Here is an 18,273-nt window from a genome sequence, read left to right as displayed (position 1 = left end):
GTGAAAAACCCTTCACCAATACAATTTCTAATCAATCTTTTAACTGCTGAAAGGAATCTGTATTTAGACAGTTTAGAACATCTCATGCCTCTCACAGTTGGGAGGCTCTGAACAATCACATGTGGCCGGAAAAACCTATTCAGGCAGGCTAGAGGACTTCCAAAGGAGTTCGTAGGTTGAAACACTGTCACACCCAGGAATTATTAACTGGAGCTGTAGTTAACTCTTTTTTCAGAGAGAGGTAGTGGGGGACAGCCCCCCATAAAGTCAGAGGTGTAGGTGAAAGCACAAAGCAGAAAGTAGGCAGACTCTGGTTTGGGGGGTAGATGCTCAAGAATTTCCAGGGGGACTCCTGAGGCTCGATCTTGCCTTTGTGTATGCTGAGCCTCCTTCCTCATGACCTTTGCCACGGGCGGAGTTCCTCACGCTGGCTCCCGGCATCTTGCTTTTTCGATGATCCAGCAGATGTTGGCACTTTGATCTCTGGTTCCTCTACCTTTTCTAAAATCAGCCTGAACACCTGGAAGTTCACAGTTCACGTATTGCTGAAACCTGGCTTGGAGGATTTTAAGCATTACTTTACTAGCGTGTGAGATGAGTGCAATTGTGCAGTAGTTTGAGCACTCTTTGACATTGCCTTTCTTTGGGATTGGAATGAAAATTGACGTTTTCCACTCCTGTGACTACTGCTGAGTTTTCCAAATTCGCTGGCATATTGAGTGCAGCACTTTCACAGCATCATCTTTCAGGATTTGAAATAGCTCAACTGGAATTCCATCACCTCCACTAGCTTTGTTCATAGTGATGCTTCCTAAGGCCCACTTGACTTCACATTCAAGGATGTCTGGCTCTAGGTGAGTGATCACACCATCATGATTATTCACTCCCTTAGTGTAAATGTAAATAGCATTCCTGGTGGCTCAGTTGGTAAAGAATCTGCCTGCAATGCAGGAGACCCAGGTTTGATCCCTGGGTTGGGAAGATCCCCTGGAGAAGGGAATGGCTACCCACTCCAGTATTCTTGCCTGGAGAATTCCATGGACAGAGGAGTCTGGTGGGCTACAGTCCATGGGATCTCAAAGAGTCGGACACAACTGAGCAACTAACTAGTGTAAATGTAGCTTTTCAACATGAACTAGCACTGACACTCCTGCCCCTCCCTATCCTCTGCATTCCTATCTTCCACCTTACCACGTAGTATATGCATATTCTAGTGTAACTATAGATGTCACCTGCTGTAGCTGTGGTTTGCTGTCTGTCTCCCATTGTTTGAACGTTGGCTCAGATAGACTTAGCCTAATTCGGTCACTGATTCATCCCATTCACCTAAGACAGTCCCTTGGGCATGAACACTCGTTGTTTACATCCCCTCTGACCACAGCCACCTCCTCTGCAGCACTCTCGCCCCAGCCCTTCCCCTTCATCAAGCTGGTTCAGGGGGTGATGTATTGCTCAGATTCTGAAGTCCATCTGAAGCCCAGCTCTACCAACCAGATACAGGAGTCAATGTTTGTGAGACTTGGTTTCCTCATCTGGGAAAGAAGGCTAATAACTGCACTTGAACAACTTCAGATGGCTGTGATGATTGAATGAGTGAAGCATGTAAAGCACTTAGGAGAGTGCTGAGCACATGATAAGAGATCAGTAAAGGTCAGCATTATTAGTCTTCTTTTCACATCATCTGCTTCAATATACAGCAAGGAACTTACTGCATCATTGGGCAGGATTTGTAGCTCTTCTTAGCCATTGTCTTTCCAGCCCTCTCACCTAGTACCTGATAAAATACTCAACAGACTAGGGAGAAGGAACTTCCTCAAACTAATCAGGGGGATCTACAAAACCCACAGCTAACATCATAATGGCAAATGAATGGATGCTGTGTCCCTGAGATCAGAGACAAGACAAGAATGTCCACTCTTGCCAGTTCTCTCAGTACTGCACTGAAGACCCTAATCGGAGCGATTAGGTAAGAAAGTTAAATAAAAGGACCACAGATTGGAAAAGGAAACAGAAAATGTTTATTCACAGGTGACATGATCTTACATATTGAAAATCCAAGGGAATCCATTAAAAAAAAAAGTGGAACTAAGAAATTAGTTCAGCAAGGTGGCAGAATAAAAAGCTTTATTGTTTTTTCTGTGCTCTGAAATGGATTGTGTTGCCCCAAAATCATATATCAACTCCTTAATTTCCAAATATACTATCAAGCAAATAGGATGATTTGTGAAGTGACTGAGATTAATGAGATCATAAGAGTGGAACTCTGACCCAATATGAATAGAACTGCTGTCATTATAAAACAGAAAGAGATGCTAGAGACCCTGTCTCTCTCACTTTAAAATGTTTAGTACACAGTGAGAGAATGGCCATCTGCAAGCCAGGAAGAGAAATCTCACCAGGATCTGAACTCTGTCAGAACCTTAATCTTGGATTTTCCAACCTCCAGAATTGTGAGAAAATAAAAATTTCTGTTGTTAAAGTGGCCCAGTCTGCAGTACTTTGTTATGATGGCCCAAGCAGACAAAGACAACTTGCAAAGAAAAATCGGAAAATAATTTTTTTAAAAAAATTCCATTCATGATAGCATCAAAAAAGAATTAAGTGCTTAGAAATAAATTTCCAAAAGGAGCAAAAACTATACTCTTAGAACTACAAAACTGTGCTGAAAGAAATTAAGTATGTAAATATATGGAAACCATGTTCAATGTTCATATATCAGAATGCTTAATATGCTGAGATGGCAATAATCCTCAAACGTACTTCCATATTTATATAATCCTATCAAAATCCCCAAATAATTCTTTGTCGAAATTGACAACCTGACTGTATAATTCATGTGCAAATACAAAGGACTAGAATTGCCAAACATGAAAAAAGAGAAATGAAGTAGGAAGATTGGTATTTTCCAGTATGAAGATGTACTACAAAGGGACAGTAGTCAAGACAGTGTGCACGGCAGAAATAGAAGACTTACTGATGGAATGGACTTGAGAGTACAAAAGTACACACACATATCTATCTATGCTGGACAGTTTTTCACAAAGCACCCAAAACAATTCAACAAGAATAGCAGAGAGTAATTAAACATGGATGCTGGTACAGATTGATAGCAACTCACCAACCAAGAAAAAGAAGGAGGGAGGAAGGAAGGAGAGAAATAGGAGGAAGGGAAAAGGAAAGGAAAGGAATGGAAAGGAAAGAAAAACAAAAGAGAAAAGAAAAAAGTGAGCACTTTACTTTAAATCACTTACAAAGAGTAATACATATAAAATATCTCACAGATCTAAATATAGGAGCAAAAACATGAAAGCTATACAAGAAAACAGGGGTAAATATTCATGATAACAATTTTGCAAAGAATCCTTAGATGAAACCAAAAGCACAAGCAGTAAAGCTGTAACCACTATTACAGCCCCAACTGTACCTTAACCCCAACCTCAACCCAAATACAAGCCAGAGCCCTACCACAAACCTGATGCTTAATCGTAACCCTAATCCTAACTCTAAACCTAACTTCAACCCAAAGCCAAACTGCAATCTGAATTTTAACCCTAGTGCCAAACCCAAATCCAAACCCAAAGCTGAGCCCCTAACTCAAAACCCAGACCACCTACTTACATGAACACTTCTGCTGTGCTGTCTGCTGAACGTGTAGCCCTTTAGAGCAACTGTTTAGATAACTGTGAGAAGCTCTCCCATTTGTCTTTACCTTCAGGAGGTACCTAAATCTTGGGAACTTAATTTTGGCCCCCTTTATCTTTTAATCTACAATTCAGAGCCTAAGTTCACTTGTATGCTCAACAGTCCTCAGGACCAAAACAAAGCTCTTAGGTGTTGTGAGATGCTGTTTTATCTCTCTATTCCTACTGTATCTTAAATGTAGGTAAGTAATTATTGTAAAATTTGAAGACATTTCTGAATTGATATGCCAATGTGAAGACTTTTATCTATTTTTATAACTAAATATGAAATGTTTCTAACATACCAAAGTATAAAGCACAGATTATATCATAGCTTATATTATACCATAACATATATTTCATACCTTAGTGTTGAGGTTAGCTTACACTCAAAAGTAACTGGTGTTTCTTTGTGAAATTATCAATTTCTGTACTTTTATGATTTAATAATGTTTCCTATGTTACAAAACATTCTACATTCCATATGTTACTGTTTTATAAAGTTTTAAATCTTATATACATGACATCATAATCTAAACCTTCTTAGCTCAGTTCAGTGGGAGCTAACCTGCTTTAACTCAAGGCATTGAAAAACAAGCTACTCTGTACTCGTGCACATTACTCCAGTGGTGCAGAATACTACGGAGTGGTCATATGATCATTTAATTTAGAAAGAGAAAATTCTGATCTTTGTTTTGATGTAATTTATTCTGGAAATTCTATTTTCATTTTTAATCAGTAAGAAAGGACAGATGCTCGGGTAACATGATGCAACATAGTTACCAAAGCTCTCAAGTTGCCACTTGTTCCCGCTCACAGAAAATAAATAAACAGTGAGAAAGGTGTTGGTCCAGTAAAATAAAACAAAGCAGCTCACCAGCATGAGAATAACTTTGGTAGCTTTAATTTCAGGAGAGCCTTGTGGAGACTGGATGGTACTGCGAACATGCTGAGCTGTTTTGCGATGTCTGAAGAGAATAGTCACCATGTAGATACTACTACACGTCATGAGAGAGAGAAGGAACAAATCTCGAGTGAATATTGCACTTAGAAATGTTGCTACTATGTGGTGATTAGGTACGTCAGTTTTACAATAAGCAGCATAATACCCAGATCTAGCATCAGTGATATTCCTGTTGGCCACGTTTCTTAAGATGATCTCAGAATAAATGACCATGTTGATGATCCAGGAAAAAAGTAAAGAGGGTTGAATAAATGTCGAAATTTTTATTTTGAGCCAAACCCACTTACTATTACTCAGAGTAATTGTCACAGCCTGAAACGTACTCTGGAGAGAGGTTGTGTACAGGGAAATACTTCAAGTAACTCTCTGGATGTAAACCACTGCTTTACATCCAATATCACCCATCTCAGGACTAATTCCAAAGGACGACAGTATATTTGGAACCCCTCTGAATACAAGCGCCAGGGTGTTAGCAAAAGTTAGGTGGGCAAGAATCACATCTGTGGGCTTCTTCTTATGGGGGAGAAATAAAAAGACGTACATATACAAAATAAATAACAGGGAATTCCCCATGAGCCCAATGCAAATTTGAAAAAAGAAGAAGATCCCAAAAATCTTGTCACTGGAAATCATTGTCTTTCAGTCTCTCTTAGATCTTCAAACCAAGGCCAGCACATCCTACAGGTAAATAATTTGATTATGAACATAAAGATTCAAAATAATTGTGATTGTGAATGTATCAAGCTTCCAGAAGCCTTCCTGCAATGAGTAAGTGTTCAGCTACATCAGACCTCTTAAGGGACCATCAGGATTTGTAAACAGCAGAATTTAATGTTTATGAAGACAGAAAGTATCATATGTATTCACCATTTATTCCAGTCAATTTCTCTTAGAAATGTTCTGCTGATTGTATACATCAAGAGACAGTTTAATTTAAAATTGTAACTCTTAATCTACATAATCTAATATTCATATCATTCTACGCATATGAAAAACCAGTAGCATCTATACAATAATATCTTCCCAAATGCTTATTGTATTATATAGCTCATTTACAAATAATCGTTATTGAAGCATATATAAATGTCACACAAAAATTCTGCCAAATGAAACATATCTAACACTAGTTATATTTTATTGTCATGTTTGTTGTAAGTTTGACTAGTCCAAGAAAAATTAAAGTAGATATTATGATCGAACTCAAAATCAACAGCCACATTAGAGATTACCTCCATCACATTCTAAATCTCTTACCTGATGCAATGGGATCCACTGCTTTGCTGAAACAGAAAAATTTAGAATCACCCATCTCACCGCACAGTAAGTGCTGTGTCCTGCAGTGTCTCACGACTCCCTTAGGCTTCTATTTGACTATTTCCTTATATCATAAGTGGAGACTGATGGCAGACCAAGGGATAAGAGGAGGCTTATTATTCACAGCATGAGGTTCTGTCTGGGAAAAGCAGGACAAGCCTCCCAAGATGATGCGAAAATGGATAGAAAAATGAATATAAAGGAGATTGGGTGTTTTTTTTTTTTATCCTGATGGAGTGTGGTCTGGATGAAGTTGCACACCTGCCAGCAGGGGGTTGCGTCCTTTATCTCTTACCTAAGGCAAAAGCAGGAGCACTTGGAATTCCTTGTCAATTTGCACAGGCGTGAGTCATGGGGGAAGGGTGAGCAGGCAGCCTAAAAGTTGACAACAGCATCCAAAAGATAGAGTCAGACTTATTACAACTATCCACCCATTGGAATAACTGAAATTTTAAAAGTGACAAGTGTGTGGGAAAACATACCTCTCATACCACTCATGTATAACTAGTTGGAATATAAAATCACAGTCACACTGGAAAAGAGTTTGGAAGCTTCTTCTTCAAAAAAACAAAAAACAAAAAAGCTTGCCATGCAATTTCCATATAACTCAGCAACAGCACTCCTGGGAATTTATTTCTGAGAAATGAAAACTTACTTTCACACAAAACCTGTACTCTAGTGTTAATAGCAGTGTCATTCATAATAGTCACAAATTGGAAACCTAGACATCTTTATTTCAACAGATGAACGGTTTAAACAAACTGCAATACACTCATACAATGGGACACTTTTCAGAAAGTTAAGAAGCAAACTATTGATAAGTATAGTAACTGTATGAATCCAGGGGAAAATGTTGGGTGAACAAACCAATCTGAAAGGCTACACACTCTATGATTATATTTATATATGACACTTTTGCATGACAAAATACAGAAATAGAGAACAGATTGGTGGTTGCTAGGGGTTAAGTACAGGAAATGCTGAAAGGAGAGATGGTGTGGCTATAAAGGACATCATGAGGGATCCTTGTTTAGACGGGATGCTCTGTATCTTGCTCTGATGGCTCTGTTGGTAAAGAATCTGCCTGCAATGCAGGAGACCCAGGTTTGAGCCCTGGGTTGGGAAGATCCCCTGGAGAAGGAAATGGCAACCCACTCCAGTAATACTGCCTGGAAAATCCCATGGAGAGTTGGACACGACTAAATCCCCACATCTGTTATACGACTATATCTATGTCAGCATCCGCTTGTGATATTGCACTGTAGTTTTGTGAGGTGTTATTGAAAAAATTGAGTACAGGGTACAGGGGATCTGTCTAATTTCTAATACCTACATGGGAATATATAATTATCTCAAAATGCAAAGTTTAAGTCAGTATTTTAAAAATCATGGTAGGAGGAAAACTCCCATCACTCACCATTAAATACAATGTTAGCTGTACACTTTCCTAGCTAACCTTTATTGAACTAAGGGAGTTTCCTTCCATTCCTAGTTGACAAACAGCTTTTTAAATGAATGGGCTTTGAATTTTGTCAAATATTTTCTGCATCTGGATAGTCATTTAAGTTTCCTTATTTTGTATGTTAGTAAGTGATTTGCCTTGATTGAAATTCAGACCAACCTTTCAATTCTGGAGTGATTCCAATTTCATTATGATGGTTTTTTCCACTTTTTATGTACTGCTGGATTCTATTTGCTAATATTTAGTTTGGACACAAAATCTTGTGTCTGTTTTCATGAGTGATAGTGATCTGTTGTTTTCTGGTCTAGTTTTGACATGAGAATAAAAGAAATCTTAAACTCATTTGGGAAGTGTTCCTTTCCCTTACATTCTGTGGAAGAGCTTGTATAGACTTGGTATTATTCTATAACCATTTGGTAGTATCTGCTACTGAAACCAGCTGGATCTGGATTGCTTTAGTAGGTCTAGGGCTATTCAGGGTATCTAGATCTGCTGTTGTTGTTCTAGTACAGTTGCTAAGTTATGTCCAACTCCCTACAACCCTATGGACTGCAGCAGATCAGGCTTCCATGTTCTACACTATCCCCCAGAGTTTTCAAATCCTGTCCATTGAGTCAGTGATGCCATCCAACCAACTCATCCTCTGTCACCCCCTTCTCCTCTGGAGTAACTACTGGTGGTTTGTCTTTAAAGGAACTAGTCTATTTCAGGCAAATTATCAAAGTTGCAGGCTTAGAGCTGATTGTAGTATTCCCTTGTGTGTGCATGCTAAGTCACTCCAGTTGTGTCTGACTCTTTGCAACATTATGGACTGCGGCACACCAGGCTCCTCTGTCCATGGGATTCTCCAGGAAAACAAGAATACTGGAGTGTGCTGTCATGCCCTCCTCCAGGGGGTCTTCCTGACCCAGGAGTCGAACCCATGTCTTCTTCAACTCCTTTATCGCAAACAGATTCTTTACTGCTGAGCCACCAGGGCAGCTCATGGAATTCCCTTACGAGTATTTAAGTGTTTTGGGAATCATTAGCTATATTCTCTTTCTGTCATTCCTCTAATATTATTTGTGTCTTCTCTTTCTTTCTTGGTCAAGCTGTCTAGAAGAATATTAATTTTCTTGATTTTGATTTTTCTCTTTTGTTTTCCTGTTTTAAATTCATTGATGTCTGCTCTAATCTTTATTATTTACTTGCTTATATTTGCTTTATTTTAATTTCCTCTGCTCTTGGATTGTATTTGGTGGATGCTTAGGCATGGACTCTGAACAGAAACTAGAAGTTCTTACTGTATCTTAAATAGCTTGGGTCTGAAGTTCATTATCTTAGAGGATTTTGTCTCTGTTTAGAACATCTGTGGCTGAATGGCAACAGAGAGTGTTGGTTATTTTCACACATGACATCTAGCAAGATGAAGAAGACTTCAAAAAGTGATGTAAGAATGCCTCCCTGTCACTGTTATCAATGCTACTTCCACCTCAACCTTCAGCCCAGATAACCCAGGGACCCATCCAGGCTATACCTATCGTATAGCAAGCTGCCCCTGTTACTGTTGTAGCCTATCTGGAATGGAGTCTGGCTGGTCTGTCCATTCTACTTCCACTCCAGAGTGGAAAGTACAGCATGATCACAGTTTGAACAGGTTCAGAGCAAACTGAATCCAGTACCATACTAAAAAAATAACATACTACGATCAGGTGGAATTTATCCTAGGAATGCTAGAGTAATTCAAAGTATGAAAATAAATCAATATAATATATCACATTAATGGAATGAGGGGAAAATCTACATCACCATTTCAATGATGCTTCAAAGGCATTTGAAAAAAAATTCAGCATCCTTTCATGATAAAAAATAAAATAAAACACTCAATAATCCAGGAAGAGGAAAACTTTCTCAACAACAAAAAGGCAATATATGAAAAACCCAAAGGTAGTTCAATCCCTGGATCAGGAAGATCCCCTGGAGAAGGGAACGGCAACCCACTCCAGTATTCTTGCCTGGAACATTGCATGGACAGAGGAGTCTGGCAGGCTACAGTCCATGGAGTTGCAAAGAGTCGGACACAGCTGAGTGACTAACATACACGCACAGCACCATACTACATAGTGAAAGACTGGAAGCTTTCATTCTCCTCAAATCAGGCACAAGACAAGGATGCCTGTTTCACCACTTCCGTTCAACGCTGAGCTATAATTTTTAGCCATAGTAATTAGTCAAGAAAAAAAATGTCATCAATATTAGGAAGAAAAAGTAAAGTTAGCTCTATTCATAGATGATATGATTCTATGTATAGAAAATCCTAAAGGATCTACAAAAAAACTTTAAACCAATACATAAATTTACCAAAGTTGTAAGATACAAGATCAGCACACAAAATTCAGCTGTATTTCTATATGCTAGCAATGAACAATCCAAAAAAAAAAGCCAAGAAAATGAAATTTACAATAGTGTTAGAAAGAATATAATATCTAGGAAAACATTTAATGAAAGAGGTAAAAGATTTATACACTAAATCTAAAAAATATAGTAGCAAGGTATTAAAGAAGACAGAAATGAATGGAAACACATCCTATGTCTGTGAATTAGAAAACTTAATATTGTTAAAATGGCATTACTCTCAAAGTGATCTATAGGTTCAATGTTGTCCTTTTCAAATCCCCAGTAGCCATTTTGCAGAAATGGAAAAGCTAATCCTAGAATTCCTATGGCATTTCAAAGGACATCAAACTGCCAAAGCAACCTTAAAGAACAAAGTTAGAGGGCTCACATTTCCTGATTTTCAAATTTTCTACCAAATGACTGTAATCAAAACAGTGTGATACTGGGATAAAGACAGAGATATTAGTGGATGGAATAGAAAAGAACACCCAGAAATACCCATACATCAATGGCCAGATGATTTTTAACAAGAAAATTCAGTACGGAAGAGAACAGTGTCCAGTGTTGGACTTCTGCATGCAAATGAGTATGCTGGCCCTTTATTTCACATCATATTCAAAAATCAACCCCAAATAAATCATATAACTAAAGTTCAGAACTATAAATCTCTTAGAAGAAAAAAAGGACAAACCTTCATGTCCTTGAATTTGGCAGTGGTATCTTAAATGTGGCACCTAAAGCACAAAACAACAAAATATAAAATGGGACTTTATAAATTAAAAAATTTCATACATCAAAGGACATGATCAAGCAACTGAAGGGACTACCCATGAAATGGGAGAAAGTATGAGCAAATCATATCTCTGATAAGGGTCTAGTAGCTGCAATAACGGAGAAGGCAATGGCACCCCACTCCAGTACTCTTGCCTGGAAAATCCCATGGATGGAAGAGCCTGGTAGGCTGCAGTCCATGGGGTTGCTAAGAGTCGGACACGACTGAGCGACTTCACTTTCCCTTTTCACTTTCATGCATTGGAGAAGGAAATGGCACCCCACTCCAGTATTCTTGCCTGGAGAATCCCAGGGACAAGGGAGCCTGGTGGGCTGTGGTCTATGGGGTAGCACAGAGTCGGAAACGATTGAAGCGTCTTAGCAGCAGCAGCAGTAGCTGCAATATGTAAAAGAAAAAAAAAAAACAACTGTTACGACTCAATAACAAAAACCCAAATAACCCAACTAATATATGGGCAAAGAACTTGAACAGACATTTCTCACAAAATAATAGGCATATGACCAAGAAGAACATGAAAATGTGCTCAATATTATTATTCTTTAGAGAAATGCAAATCAAAGCCCCAGTGAGATGCCAATTCAAATCCATTAGGTTTATAATAATTCAAAAGAAGGAAAATAATGACAGGTGTGTGGAGAAGTTGGAAGTCTCCAAGCATTGCTGGAGGGAATTTAAAGAGCTTCAGCCTTCACAAGAAATAATTTACTGGTTCTTCCATAAATAAAACAAAGAAGTACTACATGATTCAGCAATAGTACTCCTATGCATAGCCTCAAATAGATAGAAACAGGAATTCAAACAAAAACTTGTACACAAATATTTGTAGTATATATAGTTGCAATGTCCAAAAGGTAGAAATAGTCTAAAGGCCCATCAATGGAGGAGTGAATAAGCAAAATGCAGTTTTTAGCTATTGAAAGGAATGAAACACTGATACATGCTACAACATAGATGAATCTGGCAAACATGCTAATAAAAGAAGTCAGATACAGAAGGCCCATATTTTATTGACATGAAATACCCAGAATAGGCAAGTTCACCATGAGAGCAGATTAGCAGTTGCCAGAGACTGTGGGGAAGAGGGAATGGGAAATGACTGCTTTGTCGGGCATGAGGTTTTCATTTGGAACAATGGAAAAGTTCTGGAACTTAGTAGTCTGGTGACGATCATCTACCATTGTGAATGTATATATGGTCACCCAACTGCAGACTTAAAAAAGGTCCAAAAGGTGAATTGCATGTTGTGTGTATTTTGCTTGCATGTGTGCATGCTCAGTCAAATCCAACTCTTTGCAATCCCATGGACTCTCACCCATCAGGCTCCTCTGCCCATGAAATTCTCCAGGCAAGAATACTGGAATGGATTACCATTTCTTACTCCAAGGGATCTTCCTGAAACAGGGATCAAATTCACCTCTCCTGAATCTCCTGCATTGGCAGGAAGATTCTTTACCACTAAGCCACCTGGGAAATTATGTGTATTTTGTGTATGTGGTGTGAAAAGTAGCTCAGTTGTGTCCTACTCTTTGCAACCCCATGGAGTGCAGCCTGCCAGGCTCCTCTGTCCATGGAATTCTCCAGGCCAGAATACTAGAGTGGGTAGCTGTTCCCTTCTCCAGGGGATCTTCCCAACCCAGGGATTGAACCCAGGTCTCCCGCATTGCAGGCGGATTTTCTACCATCCGAGCCACCTTTACCACAGTTTAAAAAGAAATTCAAGAAATGAAAGAATTTAGCTCTAGGTAGACACAGACTCGGAGAAGGCCCTGGCACCCCACTCCAGTACTCTTGCCTGGAAACTCCCGTGAACGGAGGAGCCTGGTGGACTACAGTCCATGGCGTCACTAGGAGTCGGACACGACTGAGCGACTTCACTTTCCCTTTTCACTTTCATGCATTGGAGAAGGAAATGGCACCCCACTCCAGTGTTCTTGCCTGGAGAATCCCCGGGACGGCAGAGCCTGGTGGGCTGCCGTCTATGGGGTCACACAGAGTCGGACAGGACTGAAGCGACTTAGCAGCAGCAGCAGCAGCAGACACAGACTATCATTCTTTAGAATGTTTTAACCATAATAGAAGTCACAGAGAACAGAATTATAGAATTGATGCGATAAAGGAAAACAAATGGTGTCCTAGAAACTGAATATAGATGAAAATATCACTATAAATGTATAATAAGAATATTTTAAGACACACATGCACACGCATACACAGCCCAAAACCCTCCCAGTCATTACTACAAAAAATTCTAAAAAATGCTTTTCAATCACTTTTTCAGACGAAAAAGTGACTTCTGATGGATTATGCCCTAAATTGAATTCTTAAGAAGCAGCCCTTACAATGAGGTTGTCAGAAACCTTGCCACAAGTAACTGCTAGAACCAGAGAATGTCATAGTGAATTCTATCAAAACATCACGGTACAAGTAATTCTAAAAATCATTTATTGCAGTGGTATAACATTGAACTCCGGGAGTTGGTGATGGACAGGCAGGCCTGGGGTGTTGCGATTCATGGGGTCGCAAAGAGTCGGACATGACTGAGCGACTGAACTGAACTGAACTGAACTGAACATTGAAATAAAACACAAGTCTGATGATACATAAAAATGAAAAGACATATCAATATTATCCATGAAGATGGAATCCTGAACAAATCAGTTAATTAATCCAATAATGTATAAAAGATAGTTTCCAAAAATTAGTTAGCTTTGTCTCAAGAAAGCAAATTCACCTTAATATTAAACAGAAATTACTCAATGAAATAACTATGTTTACAAGTTAAAGTATGACCGTCCCAGTACTTGCATCAGAATTTCTTGGTAAAATCCAAAATGCATTCAAAAGCAAAACAGCTTGTAGAAACGTAAGGATAAGCATTGTACTGTTTAACCTAGTAAAAGTAATTATAACCCTTGGTCCATAATCATACTGTATAATGGTTAAACCCTGTGAACTTACTCTTTCTGAGCAGGAAGAAAACAGGGTAGTTTTTCATCATCTTTGTACCAGAGGAGATGATCCACAAAACAGGGCAAGAAAACGACTAGCATACGTTTGGGAAAGGAAGAAACATATTTTCCCTATTAGATGTCATTATTTTATGTATATAAAGTCCAAAGAACCTAGGGTTAAAAAAAAACAGAAGTAAGAGAGCTTCACAAGTGGATAAAAGTATCACTATATAATAAGCAGTAAATTTATTGATGTCAGAAACAAACTCTATTTCTATAGATAAAGTTTAAGGTTGAGATATTCTCTAAATAGCATAGAAATATCAAGCAACTGTAAATACAAAGACAAAAGACATGAGAGCACTAAGAGAAAAAGTATGACTCTGTTAAGAAATATTAAAGCCCTAAATAAATGTTAAGATCCCTTATATTCAAGACTCAAAGCTGTAATATGTTGGTGATGACAAGTGTTCAGAAATAATACACAAATATTACAGAATCCAAATTATTTCTGAAAAATGATACTTCCAACTATAGAATGATATACACAATGTCAAGAATAGTCAAAGAAATTTGTATGAAGAAGACTGTGTAAATAGTTGTTCTAGGAGATATCAAAATAAATCATTACAAAGCTAAATCATTAAATACAATGATTTTGGTCCAGGAGGTCCCTGTGAAACACAGTAGAATTCCTAGAAATCAACCTACACATTTTCCAGTCCTGATATATGATGGAGGAAGTAAAGTGGGAAAAGAGTCTTTCACAAAAACGATGTTCTTTTCTACAAATGACCTTAGATATTTCTGATATAAAGTGATTATTTTATCAGAAAATGCATTTAACATCTATTTTATACAAACAAATGTATTAGATATTTTGGAATTAATGTAGAGAATATCTTCAAGAGTTTAGGCCAGATACATTTTTCTCAAATGTTTTAAAAAAAGAAATACAAACAAAAATATTTTTAAAATTTGACCATGTTACAATTAATATAAAGTGAATGTAATAACCAGTCCTATGGAGGAGGAACTGGCATGCAGCAGTCCATGGGGTCGCAGAGAGTCAGGCATGACTTAGCAACTGAACAACAACAGCAGTGGAGGGGAAAGATATCTGCCACAACATAACTGCAAATCCTGGTATGCAGATGTATTAGGATAAGCAAAAATTATTGGATAAAAGATAATAGAATTAAGTATAAACCAAAGGACAATGGAAAGAGAAACAAAAGAACAACAAATACTCTTCTGAAAATAGATGATGGTGGAGAAGATCGTGGAAACAGCAGAAATACTATAATTAGTAGCAGAAAGAAAAAAGAGTGATATACATTGCAGAAGTAGATAAAAGGAAGAATGAAGAAAATGACTTGAAATATTCATTGATAGGAAAAATCACTGGATATATGCTTAAAAAAAAAAACTCTAAAACATGAATGCATGAAAGTTTAAGAGAAAATGCCACCAAGAAAAGAGACAAGGAATAAAAATAGAATAGGGGTTAAGACACACAAAGTGTAAAGGACAAAGAAAAAAATAATAAAAGAAAATGGGCAAAAAAGGTTACCCGATCAATAGATGACATATTTTGATTTATAATCAAGTATACATAGTTATCTTAATTACATAGAAGAGTTTTTATTTTAATGAACAAAAATTAAAGAAGAGAAATGGAATTGACCAAAGAAGCTGAGGAAGAAATTTTAAGAGAAAAGAAGAATTCAGTTAAAAGGGAATAACTAATAGAATAGAAATCAAAAATAAACTGAAGAAATTTTAAAAGTTGATGTAGTAAAACCACAATGTAATCATACCATAAAATATTTTTTTACAAAACCAATACAAAGAAGAAATTGAAATGGGGGGATGACACGACTGAGCAACTGAACTGAACTGAAGAGATGGGAGCATGAGTTTAGATTTGGAAAGAGGAGAACAGAATGAGTAGCAGAGATTCTAGAGAAGTCTGAGTATCTCCTTGCAGCCCTGAGACCCCAATCACACCAGCATCCTTACCAAAGCCGGTCTCAGTGGCCCGGTGCAGGCAGGTTAACTCACACGTGCTGCGCTGAAAAGCAATGACAGGCAGCCAGAGTTATGGGGAAGGGGCTGTGTGATTTCATCTCCCACTGGGCACTAACTTGTTTGTTATCCAAAGTGGAAATGGCCACATGTACAGAGACTCAGTCAAGCATGTCCAGGGGAGCCTAAATTGCCCTCTCTGATGCCATGTGTCTCCTGTTAATTATTCATCATTTTCAAGTGTGCAATTACCTTCTGAGGTAATAGATTGTTCCTGAGTTGGACTAAGCTTGGTAATTATTCCCCAGGGTTCTAGAACTATGCCAGGAAGATAATCGTAAGTTAATTCTCTCAGCTGACAAAAATTATCTCAATATTCAGTGTTACACTGATCACCATGTATCATCCTTGAGGCTGGAGCGGTGACTGTCAGAGCTGAATTTCAGGTTTCTGAAATTTCCATATAAAGCAAATGTATTGCTTTATCTTGTTCAATGACCAAACTAATTTTTATTTGAATTTGCAGTATAAAACAGTGATATGATTTATGCAGTTTCAAACCCATGAAAAATTTCCATTTTAAAATATAAGCTTTTTATTTTTAAATAAATGTATTCACAGGACGTTGTAAAAATAGTCCAGAGAAATCCTACTAACCTTTCCCAAAGTTGCATTTTTCATAATTATAATACGAAATTTCTTATTGATGTAATATGTATGTATAGTCATATCATTTTGTCACCTGTGTAGATTAGTGTACCCATCATTTCCATCAAGATGCAAAGCTGGGGGCTCAGTGGTTAAGACTTGGCCTTTCAGAAGATGGCAGAGGAATAGGACGGGGAGACCAATTTCTCCCCCAGATTTTCATCAAAAGAACATTTGAATGCTGAGCAAATTCCACAAAACAACTTCTGAATGCTGGCAGAGGACACCAGGCACCCAGAAAGACAGCCCATTGTCTTTGAAAGGAGGTAGGAAAAAATGTAAAAGATAAAAAAGAGAGACAAAAGAGGTAGGGACAGAGATCCATCCTGGGAAGGGAGTCAAAAAAAAGAGAAGTTTCCAAAAACCAGGAAACACTCCCACTACGGGTCTGTGGCAAGCCTTGGAACCTCAGAGGGCAACATACCTGGGAGGAAAAATAAATAAATAATTAAAACCCACAGATTACGTGCCTAAGGGCAACTCCCAGCGGAGAAGCAGTGCAGATGCTTGCATCCACCACTAGCAAGAGGAGTCTGGACAGGGAGGTGCGGGCTGCATTGCTTAGGGTAAGGACCAGGCCTAAATGCCCAGAGGACCATCTGAGGGAACTAACTTGAGATAGCAACCCAGACTGTGGGATAGTTATCCCAGCGAAAAGCCCTAACCTAAGACACCACCAGGCCCGCTCACAGAACAAAGGACTGAGCAGAGCTAGCTGGCTGTGGACCGGCCCATCCCCCATTGGAGACAGGCAGGCAAGGGCAGCCAGAGCCGGAAAGGGGCAATCACGGCCCCAGAGAGGCATCCTATACCAAACTGCAAGCAGGCTTCATTGCTAACCAAGACTTCTTGGGATTCTGGATGGTCGACACCCACCGGGAGGGTCGCAGCCAGAAATCATCTCCCCAGAAGAGACACACAGCACAACTGAGAAGGTGCACCCATTGTACACCCAGAAAACTGAGCTGCTTGAATGGGGGAGGCGATAAGCCACAGCCTCCAACTGGGGACAACTACACTCACCAAGCACCTGGTCACCTGAGCTGCTCGGACCTGGAAAGAGCACAAAACACAGGCCCGACCAAGTCTGCACCTTTGTGGAGTACCTGAGAACCTGAACCTGAGTGGCTTAGACCTGGGAAGTGCATGCAATCCAGGGCCCACCTCAGACAGTTCCTGGTATAGCAACCTAGAGCCTGAGCAGTGTAGACTGGGAAAGCACACACGCCATGAGCAGGGGCAAACCCAGCGTGGCCGAGACACTGCGAGCACTCCCCACACATGCCAGTGATATTTGTTTGCAGTGTTCCTCCCTACTCACAGCACGACTGAAGAAGTGAGCCTAAAAAAGTGACCACCCTTGTGTCAGGGCAGAAATTAGACACTGAAGAGACCAGCACACAGAGGAAGCCAAAATAAACAAAGAAGAGGGAACCACTGAAAGCATTTTCCCTAAAGTCAGGAACAAGACAAGGGTGCCCAATCTCACCACTACTATTCAACATAGTTTTGGAAGTTTTGGCCACAACAATCAGAGCAGAAAAAGAAATAAAAGGAATCCAGATTGGAAAAGAAGAAGTAAAACTCTCACTGTTTGCAGATGACATGATCCTCTACATAGAAAACCTGAAAGACTCCACCAGAAAATTGCTAGAGCTAATCAATGAATATAGTAAAGTTGCAGGATATAAAATCAACACACAGAAATCCCTTGCATTCCTATGTATTAACAATGAGAATATAGAAAGAGATATTAAGGAGACAATTCCATTCACCATTGCAATGAAAAGAATAAAATACTTAGGAATATAACTACCTAAAGAAACAAAAGACCTGTATATATAAAACTATAAAACACTGGTGAAAGAAATCAAAGAGTACACAAATAGATGGAGAAATATACCGTGTCTATGGATCGACAGAATCAATATAGTGTAAATGAGTATACTACCCAAACTAATCTATAGATTCAATGCAATCCCTATCAAGCTACCAAC

At 38.8% G+C, this 18,273-nt stretch overlaps 1 long non-coding RNA gene across 4 annotated transcripts; it reads right to left on the bottom strand.

Annotated features, from left to right (window-relative positions):
* Nucleotides 1-1,045: 1,045 nt before the first annotated feature.
* On the bottom strand, nucleotides 1,046-15,727 carry LOC113896335. 4 transcript variants are annotated; one of them, XR_003512023.1, is made up of 6 exons: nucleotides 15,563-15,727; nucleotides 13,548-13,711; nucleotides 10,488-10,530; nucleotides 6,254-6,333; nucleotides 5,899-5,924; nucleotides 1,046-5,322 (listed from the first exon to the last, which is right to left on the bottom strand). It is a non-coding gene; the product is annotated as an uncharacterized LOC113896335 (long non-coding RNA). The 4 variants fall into 4 exon arrangements; XR_003512025.1 differs by having other exon boundaries at nucleotides 1,046-4,678; XR_003512024.1 differs by lacking the exon at nucleotides 13,548-13,711.
* Nucleotides 15,728-18,273: the final 2,546 nt, after the last annotated feature.

The sequence above is a fragment of the Bos indicus x Bos taurus genome, chromosome 1 (assembly GCF_003369695.1).
Source record: "Bos indicus x Bos taurus breed Angus x Brahman F1 hybrid chromosome 1, Bos_hybrid_MaternalHap_v2.0, whole genome shotgun sequence".
NCBI lineage: Eukaryota > Metazoa > Chordata > Mammalia > Artiodactyla > Bovidae > Bos > Bos indicus x Bos taurus.
The sequence above is the reverse complement of the archived record's forward strand: the minus strand, read 5'-3'. Positions and strand labels throughout refer to the sequence as shown.